The sequence below is a fragment of the Patella vulgata genome, chromosome 9 (assembly GCF_932274485.2).
Source record: "Patella vulgata chromosome 9, xgPatVulg1.2, whole genome shotgun sequence".
Classification (NCBI taxonomy): domain Eukaryota; kingdom Metazoa; phylum Mollusca; class Gastropoda; family Patellidae; genus Patella; species Patella vulgata.
Window position 1 is genome coordinate 44,235,413 of NC_065887.2, and position 13,371 is coordinate 44,248,783.

General features: G+C 39.3%; 2 protein-coding genes across 2 annotated transcripts in view; one reads left to right on the top strand and one right to left on the bottom strand.

Moving 5' to 3' along the window:
- Positions 1 to 2,355, bottom strand: part of LOC126832079 (baculoviral IAP repeat-containing protein 7) — a 15,522-nt gene extending 13,167 nt beyond the window's left edge. Inside the window, exon 1 of the mRNA XM_050562756.2 lies at positions 2,239 to 2,355. The gene's annotated coding sequence lies outside the window, so the exon portion shown is untranslated. The remainder of the gene's footprint in view (positions 1 to 2,238) is intronic.
- Positions 2,314 to 13,371, top strand: part of LOC126832080 (baculoviral IAP repeat-containing protein 3) — a 27,561-nt gene continuing 16,503 nt past the window's right edge. Inside the window, exon 1 of the mRNA XM_050562757.2 lies at positions 2,314 to 2,442. The gene's annotated coding sequence lies outside the window, so the exon portion shown is untranslated. The remainder of the gene's footprint in view (positions 2,443 to 13,371) is intronic.

Genomic DNA, 13,371 nt, shown 5'->3' on the forward strand with positions numbered 1-13,371 from the left:
TCAATGAAGAAATTGTATCTAATATACAAGCCAGTGGTTAAATGAATTATTTTTTAGAGACAACACGGTGTTTACCAGACGACAGTGTTTCTGGTATCAGGTCTAATTCGACAGACAGTGCTGAATAAACGATAGAATTGTATAAATTAAACTTCAATTAAAATTAACTTACTGCCAAAAAGACAACTAGAGATAACATCGTCGTTCAGAACCCACATAATTATTTCATGATCTATATTTTAATGGTTGAGTGCGAGACAATAAGTAATATACTGCGTCAGCACAAGAGGTTATATCGATATATTACGCAATAGCTTGCACGAGGCCATTAAACATATATTATATACAATACCACCCCGTGACTAGCCTCGTGATTCTACTGGCACTTTGAATGTTGGACTATATTACAGTATTAACAAAGTATATCACAAGCCATATTGTTTTGACTCGTTGACGACATTTTGTCTGGTATCTCACAATACTCACTAGTTCTAACACTTTCCATCGTTTTTATTGCCAACGAGACTTTATTTGATTATTATACACCTTCCAATGTAATTAAATTGGTCATTTTACAGCGTTATTAATTAAAAATCAAACCAGAAGCGCTATCACTTTAAAGAAGTTCTTCGATTTATTTTATTATATTACTTAATTTTCAAATTAATGAGTTATATCAACTAGTTAAAGTGTTTTAGTATCCAGTAAAAGATATTCCATATCGGTTTGTGTTTATAAAGCCAGTAATAAGATATATCAATATAATTACAGTAGAGATGCGAATAATATTACCTGATAACATCGTTTCGTCTGTTTACTCAAAACTCTTTTAAACGTGTGTTATATACATTCAGTGAGTGAGAAATATCTAAATTCAGTGAGTGAATAATATCTAAATTCAGGGAGTGAATAATATAAAAACATTCCACACAAACAAATCAAGAACGCAATATGGGAATGAAGAACGGACGCAATTAATCGCAATGTCGCAGTATTTTTGTAATAGAATCAATAATAACATTACATAACATAATTAAGAGAAATAAATATATAGACCTGTAAAATTAATCAGAACATTATCTAAATATAGTAGGACGATAAACCCCATTTCATGTTATTTTTATCTAAATATAAAACCCTTAAAGTTATGTTACTGTATACAACTAAATATAAAGAACATTCGGAATTTCTACAAAATACCCATTACATTAACCACTAATAGGATTCAGCATTATTTTCTCTGAATAATAACATTTTTTGGTTGACTTTTTGGTCTAGAATTAGAGAAAAGGGATCAAATTTGCAATTTCATAGCAGTTTTGAGTAATACTGGTCATATGACAGCGGAGGGATAGGGGGTGTAAAGTGTATTTATGCAGAGCAGTCATTGTGTTGGAAGTGAGATTTTCACCCCAGTCAACATCAAATCCCCGAAGCAAAAAATCTAAACGGAATGTTGAGCAAAAAGCTACAGCCTGTGATGTTACAGCCATTTAACATTGAAGTCAATGGGCAAATAATTACTAGTCTGAATCCGTATAACATTCAGAGGTTGGAAATCCCCTTTCCTTAAATAGAATTTCAACTAAATACCCATTACATTAACCACTAATAGGATTCAGCATTATTTTCTCTGAATAATAACATTGTTGGCATGTTGTTGGGTATTTAGTTGACTGGGGTGAAAATCTCACTTCCAACACAATGACTGCTCTGCATAAATACACTTTACACCCCCTATCCCTCCGCTGTCATATGATCAGTATTACTCAAAACTGCTATGAACTTGCAAATTTGACCCTTTTCTCCAATTCTAGACCAAAAAGTCAACCAAAAAATGCAGGAAGAGGGGAGAAACAAAATTAAGATGATGATAAGTTAGTTGTATTTTACGTCCGCTTCCACCGAGGTGATATCGCAGACAAAATTAAGAGAAAGATTGTCTATTTAATACAATAATTACTAGTCTTAGTCCTATATATTTATATATACTTATATTGTGAATTATAATCTAAACAATATCTATATAAGCTAGACATTATCTATTGTTGTAAATACAATCTGTTACTCCTTCTTAAAATATCTTTATTAGCGAACATTACCCAACATTGATAAATTTACAAATAGTTTTCTACAATACCATGATTACTCAGTTGTTCAGTAAACACAAAATGATAGACTAATAATGTACAAGTTGACTACCTTATTAATTAAATATAATTAAGTAAATAAACGCACCTTTATGTATTTGACATTCGGTAGGATTTGATGTCTGGTGTTTAGCTGGCATATTGTCAGTATCTATAGCAAGTACGCATGTCAAAACGACCAGATTTAGCAAAATGGACTACAGGAAGGAAAGAGAAACATATGGAGGGCACTGTTGTACGGTTAAACTAAATGGGACGGTGGCAACTAGGTGTACTTTAATTATTAATACTGGTAAGTAAATAAACTATAAATTATACGTTGCGGGAAACTGTTTGTGTATAAACAATGCAGTGTATGGATTAGAGGTGTAAATCTGAAGCACTTAGATAGATCAGTAGACATTGAATTCATTATTCACATGTAGTATTATCAAATTTTCAATCAAAATCGTTCAGTCTTTAACTAATTAGAAAGAACTGTCACCAACTGTAAATAAACAAAACAGCGACATGGGAGCAATCATGTATTAGCATGTGATGTTTTATTTATTTTATTTAATTTTTTTGTTAAATTTTAAGCAACTATCAGCTCTGCTGACAACGATCGGCATCATGATCATTAGTGGAAAATTAATTTTAGCTAATGAATGATTCTTCTGAAAATTCGGGTGACAAAGATTATTTTCGGGTGACAATAGTCTCCGCCGCTCCGTCAACAACTGAGATTGCCCCCCTATGCCTATGTAGAAATAACGTGTCAGACAGAGCCAGCATACAGAGGAATTATTTTTTCTAAATTAGTAGAAAAATGGTCAGATTTATTAGGTATAGATCGGAAATCGTGTTCAGTCATCTCGATAGATTAATGAGGAATCACCCATTTTGTATAAGAAAGCCATGCAACAAAATGTCAATAAGCTTTTCAGGCCAAATGATATATACTTCCGAGAAAAACAGGCCTACAAACAAAATATTACATACCACGATTTTATGTTCAGTATTTATTTGAGTCGCTCGACAACTTGACAAGATAGGGTATAACCGTTTGACCAAGATAGGATATTACCGCTTGTATCTTTGTGAGGTTAACAGGTAATAGTGTTGACATACTCCTTGATAAGCTTAATACAGGTAGTAAGCTGGGTAGGTTTTATACGGATAACTATACGAATGTGGTTACAATCATTAAGCCGGTAATATTCACCTGTCATTGATAAGCTATATACAGGTAAGTTGGGTAGGTGTTATATGGATAACTATACTAATCTGATTACAATAACTAACCCGACATTATATACCTGTCATTATGTCATTATAGAATCAACTGTTTATTCATTAACATTCGATTAAATTTTTCAATATGGTAATTGTTTTCTGTAGCCAAGAAATTCGAGGATATTAAGTATAAATGGTAGGTCTACATGTATTTAAATGAGTCGAGTTTTATCGATCAGCGCTAGTCGCGTATAGCCACCCTCTGGAACTAGTCGCTTGCAGCCATCCTCTGGAACTAGTTGCTTGTACTAGATATAGTCCCCTACGAGTTCGTTCGTTCGTTCTTGGTGTTTAACGTCTGCTTCCACATAAGTGATATCGCAGACAAGATATAGGAGAGCCGAAGCTGATTCCTGTTTTTTAGAATATGATTTTGCAATCTTTCCATTTGGCCTTAGGCCATGGATTTGGTTTAGTGGGAAGTTCTTCCCTTTATTTAATATAAAACATATCGTTTGGTAGATGATCTCGTCTGCTTCTGGATTGGTAGATGTCATCGTTTTAGTGTTTAGGTGCCAGGCCCGTCTTATCGTGGCCTCCCCTTACTCCACTATCCCACTCTCTGGGTTTGGTATCAGTTTTATTTGCGGAATAGTGTTTAGGTGCCGAGTTCGTCTGACCGTAACTCCCCCTTACTCCACAATCCTGCTAGTTTGGTAGATGTCATCTTTGTGGGGTTTGTGTTTAGGTGCCAGGCCCGTCTTATCGTGACCTCCCCTTACTCCACTATCCCACTCTGTAGGTTTGGTGTCTGTTTTTGGTGGAATAGTGTTTAGATGCCGAGTCCGTCTGATCGTGACACCCCCTTACTCCACTATCCTGCCAGTTTGGTATAAATCCCCTATGTAGTTTAGTGTTTAGATGCCGGGCCCGTCTTCCCGTGACCCTCTTACTTCACTATTCTACTTAGTCCAACTGTGTCCATTAGGGCGTGGATTTGTCCGAAGATTTGCAGTTTCAGATCTGGTCTCGGGAAGAGTAGGTTCTTAGTGTTGAATGGTATGTTGTTGGTCTCCATTGTTCTCACTAGTTCCCTTCTCTCCTCCTCGTATACCTCGCAGTCTACCAGGACATGGTTGGTGGTACATTCTTCTCCGCACTCACAGATGATGACTTGGTGTTTGTAGTCTCGCAACCGCTCTTTCACCCTTAGCTTCGATATAAGTCTACAAATATCTCTTCTAGGGTGATTGAGTGTTGTCTTTGTGTAGACCTTGTCATCCAGCCGGAATCTGTATGTGTCAAGTTCAACGAGATTTAATTCCCAGATTGAATTGACCTGTCTTTTGACCATACTGTAGATTTCCGTGGTGCTGTAGTCTATGGTGCGGAGTGGTGCTGTGTCCTTGAGACCTTCATTGGCGAGTCGATCTGCCTCCTCGTTTCCTCTTATGTTGACATGTGATGGAATCCACACGAGTTCTACTTTGCTTCCCTTCTCTAAACCCCTCTGGTACAGCTGCCTGATTTCCAAAATGACTTCTCGTCTTGAGTCCGAGTTGTCATTTTGGATTGAAATCAGACTGCTCAGAGAGTCGCTTGGAATGACGAACTTACTAGTCTTTTGATGGGAAATCCATGATATAGTGTCACGAATGGCCACAAGCTCTGCAGTGTACACCGAACAGTTATTGGGCAGTTTCCTGCTTATTCCCTGTTCCCCGTTTGGCAGGTATATTCCAAACGAGCTGGTGCCCCTTTCAGGATTGCGTGAGCCATCCGTGTACACATGGTCCAAGTCATCAGACGGCCAGTTGTCTTCCAGGTGTTCTAGAGAGAAAGCACGTGCAGCAGTGGGTTTGTTTTTCTTGTCGGTTTTCTGTAGTAGATCTAGATTAACCGGCGGTATAGGGAGCGTCCAAGGGGCGATCGCTGGGGGGTCGTGTTCATTTATCACGAGCTCCCCCAGTCGCAGTTCCTGGATTGTTTCCCTGATACCCTGGCCGAAGCTTTTCTTTCTAGGATCTCTCACATATCTTGTATTTTGTAGACTGACAAAGGTTGGGGATCTTTCGCCCAGTTGCGAGATCTTAGCCCAGTACCTTGTCGCTAGTTCTTTTCTTCTTAGGGATAGGGGTAACTCCCCGACTTCTTGCAGTAGTGCCTCTCTCCCAGTCCCTTGCCCTACGCCAGTCGCAATACACAGAGCTTTGTATTGGATGGTGTCAAGCTTCCTTAAGAGTAATGGCGCGCAGTTCATGAAGGCCAGAGAGCCGTAGTCTAATACAGATCGTATTAGAGCACGATACACCGTCATTAGTTTGACTCTGTTGGCCCCCCAAGTGCTGCCCGTTATTTTCCTCATTAAGTTTAGGATTTTGGTGCATCTATCTACAGTCTCGTCGATGTGCGGTTTCCAGGTCAGCCTTCGGTCAAAGATTACGCCAAGGAACTTGTTTGGTCGTTAAACTCGATGGTTTTCCCGTTCATACACAGAGTCATTCTGCTTATCCCTCTATCCCTGCTTACAAGCATGCCGACTGTTTTCTTCTCCGAGACTTTGAATCCCCAATCGTTTGCCCATGCCATGAATTTGTCTAAGGCCTTCTGCATGTTCTTTTGTAGTTCACAGAAGTTCCTCCCTTTCCTCCATATGGTACTGTCATCAGCAGATTTAGCTAACTCAGTTTTGGCGTCGAGGTAGGAAGATTTCTGTATGTCGTTGATCATGATATTGAAGAGAGTGGGACTGATAACCGACCCCTGAGGCGTGCCATTTTCTAATGTTTGCCCGGCACTCAGGAATCTGCCAACATTCACCTGTATCCTTCTATCGCTCAGAAAGCTTTTGATCCACCGAAACATTATGCCCGTTATACCAATACGTCCTAACTTGAAGACTAAATCGAAAGCCTTAGTTAAATCTACGAACACGACACATAACAGGTTCCCAGAGAGGAGTGCCTGTGACATGACTTGCTGTAGTCTCACCAAGTGGTCCGTTGTTGAACGCCCTTTCCTAAACCCTCTTTGATTTTCGTCGATCAGTCGGTTGCTCTCCAGATAGAACTGTAGTCGTATGTTAACCATTGTTTCCAAGGTTTTGCACAGTGTGGATGTCAAACTTACTGGTCGATAGGACTCTACCTTTGTTCTCTCTTTACCTGGTTTTGGAAGAGGGATGACGTTGGCTTTCCGCCATTCTTTAGGTACCTCTCCTGCCAGCCAAGATGTGTTAAAGAAGTTTAGTAGTATCCTTTTGGCATTTCTAGGCAGATGTTTAAGCATCGAGTACTTTACTTTGTCCTCACCAGCCGCACTATCCTTCTTGATGATGATGAGTTAGTTGTATTTTACGTCCGCTTCCACCGAAGTGATATCGCAGACAATCACGTGTTATATATTTTTTTAGTCGTCGAATGTGCTATTGTTGCTGATTATACTGTGGATATTAATATCAAAACTTATGTCGCGAGGTGTTGACGTAGAGGGATGGTAGCTGCATTCTTGTATTTCAATATTACTTTCGTTTATCTTTAATGGAGGGGGTCTTGGTTTAGTAAATTCAAAGTCTGATTTTTCTGATGTTGATCTGGCTGCATCCTCTCTTCTTCTTTTTGGAGCTTTTGGTTCGACTGGTGGAGACTGGGTTACTGGTGGTTTATTTTCTGGAACTCTTGACTTGCTGTTTTGTACTGTCTTTACTGTGGTTGGTGGGACTGTTGGGATTATTGGAGCTGTCTTCTTTTTCTTGTCATTTTCAGGGGCCCGGAGAGGGCATTCTCTTCGTGAATGGCCAAACTTCTCGCATCTGAAGCATGGAGAAGGTTGGCCTGGTGTTACTACTCGTACTTTGGCATCTCCGTAATGTGCTTTTAATACTATTACTTGGGGTATATCTTTGAATTTCTTGTTCTGGATCTCTATTTCCACTTCTCTTATTCTTTTGTAGACATGGGTGCCCGGGAGTTGTTGGTCTTGGAAGGTTCTCACATGTCCGATTTCACCCATTATTTCTAGGAAGTAATCATCGGAGTATGATACAGGGAAGTCGTAGACTGTAAGGGTGACTACTTTGGTAAAACGTTTGTGGAACTGATATGTTATCCCCATGTGCGTGTGTTTCCCTTTATCGAGGAGTTTACTTTTTACTTCTTTCGTTCTTACATGGACGTGCCACTCGTCTTCTTTTAGGTAGATTGTTAATATATCTTCCCACTTGCCGAGTAGGTCGATCAGGCACTTCAAGATTCCCGTGTCGGTTAATCTCTCCGTGCTGCTGACCGCCACGTGGTATGATATGCGGCTTGTCTCTTCTTCTGGCACTTGGTAGGTTTTTACTATCGGGTCCATGGTGAATGGGTAACTGGAAGACTGGAAAAACTGGAAGACTGGATAACTGGAACACTGGATAACTGGAACACTGGATCACTGGAGCAGCAGGTGTTAACAGGGCGAACGCTAATTTCTTGAGGGAAAGAGCCTTATTTAACTACTCCTCAGAGAAGGGTAGATTGATTGGTTTAGCCCCTTCATTAGGTTCAATTTCTAATGAAGAGTGCTGTGAGTAAAAGACGAGCATGCTAGCTCAGTACTTCTATTAATAATTATACACATCCTAATCCCCACAATAATACACACCCTAATTCCCACAATAATACACACCCTAATCCCCACAATAATACACACCCTAATCCCCCAACAATACACATCCTAATCCCCCAACAATACACACCCTAATTCCCACAAGAATACACACCCTAATTCCCACAAGAATACACACCCTAATCCCCACAATAATACACACCCTAATCCCCACAATAATACACACCCTAATTCCCCCAATAATACACACCCTAATCCCCACAATAATACACATCCTAATCCCCACAATAATACACATCCATAATACATTCCTAATCTTATTTTGAACGTCAGATATAAACCTCACGTCTCACTCTTCTGGCGAGTTAACAACTAGCTGTGCTTAGTGGATTATTGGATTACTGGGATTACTAGGATTACTCTACACTGTAAGTCAAATTTATTTCTTCTTATCTTATTTGTTATTTGTTCTAAAATTTAACTAAATAATTCGTCATCTGAACAACTCAAGTTAGCGGGCGGGCTAATCTTAGTTGTTCAACAAAGTTAGGCTTCAGACTTTCGTCACTTTCGACTCCCTCTCCAAATCTCCCACCCTTTTTTACAACTTTAATTGTCCCTATACCACTCCTATTCCTTTTATTTTTATTATTGTTTCTATTTTTCTCCTTCTTTTATTTTTTACTGTATTGAATATCATCATAATGGCCATGAACTATGCAAACGCCTTGGTTAACTCACCAAGACAAACCCAACCGGCTCTGGCATCAAGATTGGTGCGAGAGTACAAGCATATAGTGCTATGTACGCCTAAAGAGGGGAAATCCTTCAAGGGCACAAAAGTCTCCAAAATAGGAGACGAAATACGACAAAAATGGGGAACAGCAGCTCTCCCCGACATTAGAGTACTGGCTAACGGAAACCTAAAACTAGGTTTTCAAAACATGGAGGATGCCCAACTAGCAACCAACATCCAACGGCTAGGCAACTTCAAGGTTGAAATCTCCATGTCGGAGTTCAACCAAACTGAAAGGGTGATAATTTACAACATTCCCAAGGATTACTCGGACGACGAGATACTGGAAAATCTTAGACTGGGAGGTTACAATCCCCTAGCAATTTACCAATACCCGATAAGACAGGGTAAAGCAATCAGAACAGTACAACTAACATTTAAAAAAGATGATACCCCGCAGGGCATCATCTACATGCTTTACGAAAGAAGGCCTGTCCACCCCTACATTCCAAAGGTAAAACGATGCACTAAATGCCAAAGAATAGGGCATCTAGAAAAATTTTGTAGGGGTACAGCCATCTGTGGCAAATGTGGTAATAACCACAAAACTGAAGAATGCAGGGCATCACAGGCAAAATGCGTCAACTGTAAAGGGAATCACGGAGCTGATTCTCCAAAATGCCCTAAATACATAAATACAAAATCCATCTTGACCATGCAATATGTACATGGCATATCCCACAAGGAAGCGACCTCACACGTCAATAATAAAACCACACCAGAACAAAAGAAAGAGGTAACCCCTCCTAGCAAAGAGGTACACACAAAAGAACAAAAACACTTCACACCGACCTTCAAAAACACAAAAGAATTTGTAAATTTCTGCAGGGAACTAACAAAACTAGGAAGCATTAAAAACGAGGATGAAAGAAATATAGAGATAGGGAAGTGCATTCTAACCCATGTGTCGAACACATCGAAAATAATTGAAATTAGCCAAACCCCCAAAAATAAGGGAAAGCCTTCTCAAGCAGAGAAGACCCCAACAAACAGTCAAATGCCCCCACCCTCCGAAACTAAACAACAAAGGACCGAAGCAGAAGCAGAAGCCAAACAAAGCAATCGGCAAAAAGGAACATAAATTTAGTAGTCACAGAAGACGAAGACAATTCACTAAGACACGGGGCTAATCCAATGATCACAGAAGCCGAAATACCTAATCAAAACAAACGCAGCTGTAGTGTAAGCAGTAGGGAAGACGCATTGTAAAACACACTAATACCTTAAACAAACAAATCACTATCTGTCACAATGGCGAAACCACTCACAATCTTTCAACTCAACGTGAATGGGCTGCGGTCTCGTTTGATTGAACTCAAACAATATGTCTATCAAAACAATCCAGACATACTATGCCTACAAGAGACACGGCTCACTCACAAAAACAAAGACATCAATCTAGATAATTACACAATGGCAAGGCACGATCGACCGGGTCAATCAAACGGAGGCGGCCTTGCCATTTACGTCAAAAACAACATCTCTTACAGCAGACTAACAGTAAAACAAACAAACAAATTAGAGCTAATGGCGATTAACATTATTATAGAAAACAATCAATCTCTAAACATAATAAACATTTACAACCCACCAGTTAACAAATTAAAAAGTAAAGATTATGATAGGATACTTAAACAAATTCAGGGTGACAATCTAATTATATGCGGGGACTTCAACTGCCATCACACAACATGGGGCTCACCAACAAGCGACACAGATGGGAAGGAATTATATGAGTATATAGAAGACAGCAGTCTTCTACTACTTAACGAAAACAACAGTGAACCAACTTTTGTAGGGAAAAATAGTAAACAAGGAACCCACATAGATTTGACATTAGTCTCAACAAAAATATTCCCGCATTGCAATTGGGAAATAGGCAACGAAACTTTAGGCAGTGACCATATAGCAATACACACTTCAATATCTTGCAAAACCAATACAGAAAACACCAAATGTCAGGCTAAATGGAAAATGGATAAGGCAAATTGGGATCTATACAAAAACTTGTGCAATTGTTGGGATTTTGAATCAATTAGACATGACAATATAGACACATTTTCAAACAATCTAACAGAGGCTATAATAAGTTCAGCAGAACAATCTATTCCCCGATCAAAGGAAACTAACAGGAAATCCCCTAAACCCTGGTGGTCAGATAATCTACAAACTCTAGTCAACACCCGAAAATCGGCGCTACGAAAATACAAGCGTAGACCGAATGAGGAAACTAGAACTGACTACCTCGAAGCAAAAAATGTCGCAGAAATAGAAATAAAAAAGGCCAAAGTAGAAAACTGGCAAAACTTCTGTACCTCCCTGAATGACCGATCAAATATAAAAACAGTATGGAACAAAATATCAGGAATCACCGGTAAAAAAGTAAGAGAAAACATTCCTTTATTAACCTATAAAAACGAAACAGCTTTAAACAACACGCACAAAGCAAACTTGTTAGGACAGACTTATGCTGATGGCTCTAGCAACAGCCAACATAATGAAACATTCAAAATCACCAAAAATACATTCTTAAAAAATCAACAGCCAATAATACACGAAGAAGCAGATAATGAATCAGATATAAATAAACCCATTAATATAGATGAGCTGAAAAAAGCATTGCGGGCTAAATCCGATAGTGCAGAAGGGCTAGACTGTGTGAAATACACAATGTTAAAAAATCTACCCGAGAAAGCACTATCATTAGTCTTAGATGTCTTTAATCTCTCATGGTCCAAAGGAAAAACACCACAAGAATGGAAAACTGCCTCAGTCGTTCCTTTACATAAACAGAACAAAAACAAAAATGAAACATCGTCATATCGTCCAGTAAGTCTTACATCCACCTTATGCAAAACACTAGAGACAATAATCACAAATAGGCTAAAATTTCACTGCGAAAGCAACAACATTTTCACAAAGCAACAAAGCGGCTATCGGTCCGAAAGATCAACAGCAGACCACATCATTAGATTACAACATGACATCTCCAGAGCATTTACACATAACAGATACCTTTGTGCCATTTTCATCGACTTAACAAAGGCCTTCGACCTAGTATGGGTGGATGGTCTTTTACACAAACTCCATAATGCAAAAATCAAAGGCCGAATGTACAAGTGGATAGAAGACTTCCTCAACGATAGGCATATCAGGGTACGCGTAGGAAATTGCTTAAGTGACAAATTTAAAATGGAAAACGGAACGCCACAGGGATCCGTCATCAGCCCAATACTCTTCAATATAATGATTAACGATCTTATTAGCTACGTAGGGAACGGCACTGAATCCGCACTCTTTGCTGATGACAGTTCATTCTGGAAAGCCTCAGACAACCTAGGCATAATCAAAAAATCTCTTCAATACACACTAAAACAAATTTCAAAATGGGCAAACGAATGGGGATTCAAAATTTCAGAAGGCAAAACAGTAGCAATACTGTTTCATCCAACAGACAATAACAGGATAATCGAGTTAAACCTCAATGGCTCAAGAATTGAATTCAAAACAGAGGCCAAATTTCTTGGCATGACATTCGACTCAAAACTATCTTGGAAACCTCATATTGATGGCTTAATAAACAGAACATCTAAAACACTCAACATGATGAAATATATCAGAGGGACGCAATGGGGCGCAGACAGAAATACACTCATGCTAATCTACAGATCACTAATCCGCTCGGTAATCGACTACGGATGTTTGGCTTATGCCAATGCAAGTGATGCACAACTAAACAAACTAAACATAATACAAAACAAAGCACTAAGACTGATAACAAGAGCCGCCATAGGAACCAAAACAGTTGCCCTATTACAAGAGATGGGAGAACTCCCGCTTGATCTCAGGCGGGAGGAACTGTCACTCAAGTATTGGGGAAAACTACAAATGTTAAAAGAGAGATGTCCAACATACAAGTGCCTCAATCAATTCAAACGTATAGGCTTCAGGAAAAACACCCGTCCTATGACATTCGGACAAATGTCCAACGATATTTTAAACAAACATAGCTTGAAAGGTACAATTATACAGACAAAAACATATCCTACCATCCCACCTTGGAAACTAAGCAATCCAATCACCAACACGCACCTAAGCAACATTACAAACAAACATGTAAATCCCACAGAAGCTAAAGCTCTAGCACTCCAACTGATAAACAGCAAATGGGCAGATCATCTCAAAATCTACACAGATGGATCCAAAAATACCACACAGGGATCTACAGGGTACGGCATACACATACCCAAAGCAAAGCTAAACATCAGGAAAAGGATACCAGAACACTGTTCTGTGTACACCGCTGAACTGATGGCCATTAAAACTGCACTAGAATGGCTAGCCACGCAAACGCACCAAAAAGCCGTAATCCTGACCGATTCCCTGAGTAGCGTGAAATCCATAGAATCAGATTCCTCAAAAAGTAGGCAGGACATAATCGGTCAAATTAGGGATATCAACCAAAAAATTAGAAACAACGGAAGGGAGGTAATCCTTGCGTGGATCCCCTCCCACATCAATATTCTCGGCAACGAAAAAGCCGACACATTAGCCAAGGAGGGGACGTCACTCAAGGAATTAGACTATTTAGAATACAGCAGCCAG